General features: G+C 50.0%; 1 non-coding gene across 1 annotated transcript in view; it reads right to left on the reverse strand.

Moving 5' to 3' along the window:
• LOC101687264 overlaps positions 1-4,888 on the reverse strand; it is an 870,167-nt gene extending 865,279 nt beyond the window's left edge. The window contains exon 1 of the transcript XR_006606666.1: positions 3,639-4,888. This is a non-coding gene — a transcript (uncharacterized LOC101687264). The remainder of the gene's footprint in view (positions 1-3,638) is intronic.
• Between the last annotated feature and the right edge of the window lie 1,112 nt (positions 4,889-6,000).

Below are 6,000 nucleotides of genomic sequence, written 5' to 3' on the forward strand. Positions count from 1 at the left end.
ATAAAATTATCTCCCATTTAAAAATAAATTATGGACTGATCATTGTAAAATTACTATAAATTGGCAGGGACAATTTTCTGAAGGAACTATTTAACCAAAAGAAAGAGAGAAAATGATACAATGAAAGAAAGAAGGGAGGGGACGGAGAAAGAAAAGGAAGGGGGAAGGGAAGGAGGGAGGAAAGAAGGAAGGAAGGAAATAGGAATTTTTTTTTTTAATTTTTAAAAGGTGCTGAAAGAAGAAAGAGATACATGCAGTTAGAGTAAACCTTGGCCTCCTATTTAACCTCTCTCTCCTATGCTCCTTTCATTTTCTCTTAAGATCAACTGATTTTCTTTCAGGAAATAAGATCTTTTCTGTTTAGATAATGCATAAAGTTCTTTACACTGAAATAGCCCCTAAACCATAAAGGGAGAAGGCTTGGTGACACAGTTCCTTATCAGAATTATAAATGGTGTACTATGCATAGGTTGAGGGTTATAACAGACAGCAAAACATTCATGTAAATTCAGAAAACTTTTTTTTTTATAAGCTTGCATCCTGCTTTTAGATAAAATGCAACCAAACTGGAGAATCAGTAACTAGCAAGCCTTTTCTTTTTTTTTTTTTTTTCTTTGCTTATAGTGACCTCCTCTCTATGTACTACAGGAAAACATTTCCACCTAGAGTCCTTTCACAGAATATCTAGAAACCAAATGAAACCAACCATAATGACTAACCAGAGCCAGATAATAATCAGTTTTTAATTGAAGCATCAAGCCAATTAATTTGTGATAACGTCCTATCACTTCTTATTCTTGACATGAAGTTTCAAAGGACTCAAAACAGTTTTCAGGTCCATGGCATCCAGGGAACATTTCAATGTTTGGTCTCTTAAAATCACATTTATTAGAGAGAAAAAAAAAATCTTTAGGGTCCTAAAACCGAATTTGAACTTACAAACCAGCCTCACTAGTTTGATTCCATTAACTGTCAAGGAATACAACGTTTTTTTATGCATCTTATATGCAGACTGCTAATACTAGTAGATCTTCCTCTGGCTTCAGAGGTGTCTTTCAGAATGAAAACTGAGCCCTTCTTATGTATTTATCTTGGTTAATTCAATTCAACAAAAAAATAATTTGTGTCTATGCATACACATAAGTATATTGAGGTTAATAACTATTATTTTGTCACAAAATGAAATTCCTAAAACAGTTTATTTTAAGAACATAAGCCATCATTTTTGAGATTTCAAGAAGGTATTTATTCTTGTCTCCTGTACAGAGCTCTATCCAATGTAATACATCTAATGACAAACTTTATATAAATTTTCCTTGAGATCATGCTATGTTATTCTGGAATGAAAAAATTGGCCTTCTTCCATTTCCACTAAATTATACTTATTATATAATATTAACTCACATATTTACCTTGATCAAAAATAGAGGTCCCACACATACATGATAACCAAACCACTTCAGTCGTTGTCAATAGGCATCCCATTCCATTTAAATTTTTAGGGTGAAATACCTGACAGTATCTCACAAAACATTTTAGTTTTCAGCAGGAAGTGCTTCATTTTTTTTTTTCTGCCTCACACTCTCACCGTATTGGAAGTAATGCAAGCTACAGGATGATGATGGTAGTAACTAAAGCACATCGCCTTCTTTCAAAATGCTAACCACTGCTTCCTCTCTGAAAAACATATTTTGCACTTTCAGTATGTGGCCCAATATTTCACAAATGCTGGATCTCAGCTTTTATCCAATATTCCTGGGATACTCCATGCCCCATCATATTTTCTGGCTTCCTTCACTATTATTCTGCAGGAGGTTTAATATCACAAGTCATGTTTGTTAAGAGCCACCTTCAGAAGGCTGAAATTGCATTACTGAGTGTGAAATAACCACATATGGTATGCACAAACACAACACAGCACAATGAAAATGACATACATTTCCTACTGCCTGACAGACACGGTGTCATCACGCCAAATACACACAATACCCACTCTTTTTTTTCTTGTGGCCTAGACACAATCATCAAACATATTCTGTGCCCACCGTGCCCACAGCAATATCTAGCAGAAATGATTTTTGTTGGTGGCTTGAGCAAGGATTCTATCAAAGAGAGTGTGGAATATGAAATGAATCAGACTTCATCAAAAAATCTTGAACTCCAAGGCTATTTCCTAGCTCCCGTCACCCCCAACCCCACACACAAGCTTAACTTCACCCTCCCTCCTCCCCTGATGTTCTGGCCATGACTTCCCTCTCATTCTTATCTCTCTCCCTCCAAGTCTTTCAGCCGCTTTGCTCTTGAGTTCAGAGCCAATCCCTTGGCGAAAGAAATCAGTAAAAGCTAGATGGTGAGACCTCATCACCAGGTGAAAAGGACAGGGGAGGAAAAGAAGAGGGTGTGGTACTCTTTTCTTCACCACACCCCAATCCTGGAGTCGCGCACTCTAGTCCACTGCGGCTCAGAGGAGCACAGCGGGTCCCCTCGCTCACCTCGGAGCAGCCCGGCCCCCAAAACCAGTCACCCGACACTCTCGGCAGAAAACTTCCCTTAAAGCAGGCAAATATTCAGGGGAGGAGAATGAAATTACAGGTTAGTTCGAAGACACATTCCACGGAGCTCCACGGAGCAAGACTGAAAGGCACCTTTAGATATGGACCCTACAAACCCGCACCTTCCACTCCCTCCCACCTTGGGTGTTTGGCTGGGGAGGGACGGAGAACGGCAGGCCGAGAGTGGAGAAAGAGGACATTACCTCCCGGGACTGCCCTCAGGGTGCGGGCCAGGATCTCATTCCCGAAGTGGCTCCGACTCGGGGCACAGCTTTACCGAGCTCAGCCTAGATTCGGACCCGCGTCCCCCGCAGCTCTGCGCTCAGCCAGGAGGCGCACCGGGACTCCGGCTCACATCCCCCGCCCAAGCCGGGCTCGCCTCCCCCTGCCGCGCCCGCTCCGCCACCCCACGGGCACGCTCGCTCCCCGCGCTCGCCCCTCCGCCTCCCGGCGCCCCCACACCCACCCGCTCCGCGGCGCCCGCTGGGAGCCTCTAGCGGAGGCGAAGGGAACCGCAGCAGACCCGCGGCGCCAGGGCTCCGACGCCCGCTGCACGAAGCCAGCCAGGCGGCGGCGTGGGCTTCGCGTGCCCGGCAATCCGCCGGCCGGATGCCGCCGCCCCCACTTGCCCACCTGCGCCAGGCTCACCTGCCTCCGCGTCCTAGCGCCTAGCGCCTAGCGCCCTGCCGACGCCCACAGCGATCTGTAGCAACGAGGGGAAGGGTCTGCGGTGCTAGCGGGGTTAAAAATTTTAAAAACAAACAAAAATCTCGCCAGAAACATACACACACGAATCCACGCTATAAATCAGCCCGGACATACGCCCCAGCTCGACAGCTATTTCCAATAGGTTCCAGAAAGTGGGAGGTCAGGACATCGGAACACTCCCTTCGGTTGCTGCCTCCCACCTGGGCACCGTGGCACGGGCTACTCCCGGACTTGTCCGCTCCACGCCATGCGCGCGGGCTGAGCAATCTCGTGGTGACGCCCGGAGAGATCATCCTAACTTAGCTTTACCCCACACCCCAGCCCCAACATCTATTTTAAGTTATTCTTCTTCCCGGCAGCGGTTGTGCTGCCTCTTACCTTGAGACGCTGTTCTCGTTCATGTGCTTAAAATCCGAAGCCAAGTACGCGTTGCACACAAGTCCAGGCTTTTCCTCGACACCCCCCTGCCTCAGCTCCGCACCGGCTTTTCCTTCCAAAGGGATCAGGGGGTGATGGCGGTTTAAAAGCCCTCGCACTGGAGGCACCTCTAAATCTTCACGCCCGTGTAAACGGAGACGGGGACAACCTTCCCGGCATCCCGAAGCCTCCCAGCCCCTGCTCGGTCAACTTGGCTTTCTATTTTCTTTTTTTCTATTTAATTTTTAATTTTATTTAATTTTCTTCTTTAACCCCACAGGCCCATCAGTCAGTCCGCTGCCGGCATCAGGCAGGGAAGAAGATCCTATTCTCAGTTGTAGCCGCTCCTCTCTTCCTCTTGATAAAAAACCCCTCCCCCTTTCCTCCCGTGGTTTTGGAAAATCTTCTACCTTCTGCTCGGATTTAGGTGGGGACAAGGCTAAGAGGTGCTGGAAGAAGAGCCACTCCAAAGCACAGCTTCAGAAATCCATCTCCCTGGGCAGCCTTTGGCGAAGGTGTCTGTTCTGAGGAAACTTTGAGGGGAGGCAGTGGCGGCGGAAGCAGGGCTGGGCGGGCGGCCGGCGGCAGCGCCAGGTGAGAAGGCTGCGAGGAGGCGGCTGCCGGGAGGAGGGACGCCAGGCAGGCAGCGGGCGGCTGGGTCCCGGCGGCCGGGCTCGGCTCGCGGGCTGCGCACACACACGCGCGCACACACACACACACACAGACCCCTGCGCGCGCGCGCAGCAACACACGCACGCCCAGCCCCGCGCCGGCAAGCCCCAGGCCACTGGCGAGCGGGAAGTCCGGAGGTGCGGAGAGGGACCGGGCCTCCAGGGATGCAGAAGACAGGAAGACTCGGTCACTCCTCACTAGTTAGCAGATTGGTGCCGGCGGGCAGTTCTTCACTGCTAGCCCTCAAGTCAGTTCGGCCGCCTCTCGGGTCCTTGCCCTCCCTGGCATCTCGGCCCCCTGCCTCTTTCCCGGAGGCCAGTTACTCTCCGGGGACCCTGCGTGAGGTCTCGGGACTAAAGATTAACCCCATCCCCATCTCCACCCTCCGGAGCCACCTCCGCCCCTTCTATCGTGGAGCTTTGAAGTGGCTGCAGCAACTAGCTAGGGAGCCGAAGGGCTCCCCGAGGTCCTTCGAATAGAGGAGCCTGTACATCTTTTCCTGGAAACCACAACCCCCTCTCATCCCCCTTTTCCTGCCCACTCGCTCACGTAACATTTCCCCCCTGAAATTCAAGTAGGTTCTTTAAAAAGGAGCTGCCTGGGGATTTGTGATGCCTGGGTTTTGGAACTGTGCTAATTTACTATCTACGCTTATATTGTAGACTGGACGGTAGCAGGTGTAAGGCTCCGCTGGAGAAAGGGGAGGGGATTAGGAGTCTGGAGACTCAGCCCCTTTAGCAGCCATTTCCAAGGTTTTGCACCTTAAGAGCTGTCCAGGTCTAGTTCTAATTCCTGTCCCAACTGCTTTCTCCTCCCCTGAGAACCAGGAGGGATCCCTGGGTGCAGCCCAGCTGGGGAGCCCCAAGCCGGAGAGACTCCTCTCTCAGAAGCGCCCCAAGCTCGTTCACTGCGCCAGGCGAAGGAGACTCCTAGCTGGAGTTTGTCTTACCCGGCCTGGGCTTGTGGAACTGCTCCTCGAAAGTAAACTTTTACCCTCTGGTTTTTTAAAAACCACGGTTCGCGTTTGTGCTCTGGAAGGTCGCGACACCAGCAGAGCGTTACTCTGCCTGCACAAGGGCTGGCAAGGCTGAGAACTGCTGTGGGTTTTTTCATTCGGGGCTTGGAGAATCTCTGCAGCTTGGGACCTGCCGGAAGAAAACACAAAGTTGCGCAGCGTGGAGACCGAGCGACGTTCTTCTGCTCCCGCGCCGGTCGCGTCGCTCAGCCAAGGACTCCATTCAGATTGCTCTGTGGAACCGGGGCTCTAGACGGGCTTCCGGAGTCCAGTTCAAGTTGAAAGGCGGCGGGCTTTGCAGGAAAGACAGTGCGGGAGCGCCGAACGTGCAGTTGCCAAGGCGCAAAAGTGGAACAATGGGATGATCTCGGCAAAAAGAAAGAAAGAAAGAAAGAAAAAAGGAAAAAAAGAGAGAAAAAGAAATTTGTGTGGATAGGAGCTCTAGCGGCGCTCCTCACAGCTCCGAAATCGATGGAGAGCATTCAAAGGCGAGCCTTGCCGCGCCCACGATCTGTGAACCAATAGCTACCAATTTCGGGAATGAACCTGCTTTGAATTCGGTGTGAGCCCATTCTGGAGGAAGCGGAGACCCAAAGCGATTGTCAGTTTTGGAGGGTGATGGATCGAGGCTGTCCC

This window comes from Mustela putorius, unplaced genomic scaffold, assembly GCF_011764305.1.
Source record: "Mustela putorius furo isolate JIRA1106 unplaced genomic scaffold, ASM1176430v1.1 tig00000421_pilon_pilon_pilon, whole genome shotgun sequence".
In the NCBI taxonomy this organism is placed as follows: Eukaryota; Metazoa; Chordata; class Mammalia; order Carnivora; family Mustelidae; genus Mustela; species Mustela putorius.